This window comes from Perkinsus marinus (genome assembly GCF_000006405.1).
Source record: "Perkinsus marinus ATCC 50983 genomic scaffold scf_1104296930586, whole genome shotgun sequence".
NCBI classification, from domain to species: Eukaryota; Perkinsozoa; order Perkinsida; family Perkinsidae; genus Perkinsus; species Perkinsus marinus.
This window is the reverse complement of record NW_003216015.1, coordinates 1-1,256: the sequence shown is the minus strand read 5'-3', so window position 1 is coordinate 1,256 and position 1,256 is coordinate 1. Positions and strand designations below refer to the sequence as shown.

The window sequence follows — 1,256 nt, the reverse complement described above, 5'->3', positions numbered from 1 at the left end:
AGCCAGGGCTGGGTGCGCGTCTATGTAGAGAAGCAGAGAGAGTGATGGCGCGAGTAAGTTTACAACCGAAATATGTACGGACTGGGAGCGCACTGCTGAGCTATCACGACGTTACATACATGACCATACGCTTTCATCCAGATGAGGAGCGCCAGTAGCGGAACCGACTTAAAACATTCCTATATGGAGAACCCGGGCATCGATCCCGGTGCCTCTCGCTTGCTAAGCGAGCGCTCTACCATTTGAGCTAGTCCCCCTCACAATATCTGTTTCTCAATTCACTTGGAAAGGATGGGCTGAACCGCCCCTTCCCCTCGAACAACGTTGGAATGGTTTGTTCTAACTCAATGTTCAACTTTGTCCAGGGGAGGAGGGGAACCGGTGACGAGCCAGATATCTTGAACAAAACAACGCACCTGTGATATTTACTCAGTTCCCCATCCTTGCGCTCAACACAATCCCGGAAAACACCGTATCAAATATATATTTTCCGATGCAGGGACTCGAACCCTGGTCGCGTGGGTGAAAGCCACGAATCCTAACCAGCTAGACTACATCGGAAATCGAAAATTTTCCGATGTATACGATTCGCCGAGGTATTGTTGAAGTTGAATGCATGACGAACTCGAGAATCAGCACTTTCGTCGTGTTCCTTCAGAATTCATGCGCAAGCGACGGACTCAGTCAATACGTACGCAGAATGTGTAACCATCCCATTGCTCGAAGGCTACTCCCAATTGACGAGAGAAATCCTGCTCGTGTCTGTCGAAACAGTAAGCGATGATGTGTGACACTGACCTCATAGGATAGTGGAACCATTCACCCAGATATCAATACTATCATGAATTCAAGTGTCACCAGTCACCGAGAACGGCGCTGAGAGCCAGGGCTGGGTGCGCGTCTTATTGTAGAGAAGCAGAGAGAGTGATGGCGCGAGTAAGTTTACAACCCGAAAATATGTACGGACTGGGAGCGCACTTGCTTGAGCTATCACGACGTTACATACATGACCATACGCTTTCATCCAGATGAGGAGCGCCAGTAGCGGAACCGACTTAAAACATTCCTATATGGAGAACCCGGGCATCGATCCCGGTGCCTCTCGCTTGCTAAGCGAGCGCTCTACCATTTGAGCTAGTCCCCCTCACAATATCTGTTTCTCAATTCACTTGGAAAGGATGGGCTGAACCGCCCCTTCCCCTCGAACAACGTTGGAATGGTTTGTTCTAACTCAATGTTCAACTTTGTCCAGGGGA

At 49.4% G+C, this 1,256-nt stretch overlaps 3 non-coding genes across 3 annotated transcripts; all 3 read right to left on the bottom strand.

The window, feature by feature from the left end:
* Positions 1–184: 184 nt before the first annotated feature.
* Pmar_PMAR025937 lies at positions 185–257 on the bottom strand. Its single transcript has one exon. It is a non-coding gene; the product is annotated as a tRNA-Ala (tRNA).
* A 231-nt stretch (positions 258–488) lies between these two features.
* Positions 489–561, bottom strand: Pmar_PMAR025936. Its single transcript has one exon. It is a non-coding gene; the product is annotated as a tRNA-Glu (tRNA).
* A 510-nt stretch (positions 562–1,071) lies between these two features.
* Pmar_PMAR025935 lies at positions 1,072–1,144 on the bottom strand. The gene has a single exon. It is a non-coding gene; the product is annotated as a tRNA-Ala (tRNA).
* Positions 1,145–1,256: the final 112 nt, after the last annotated feature.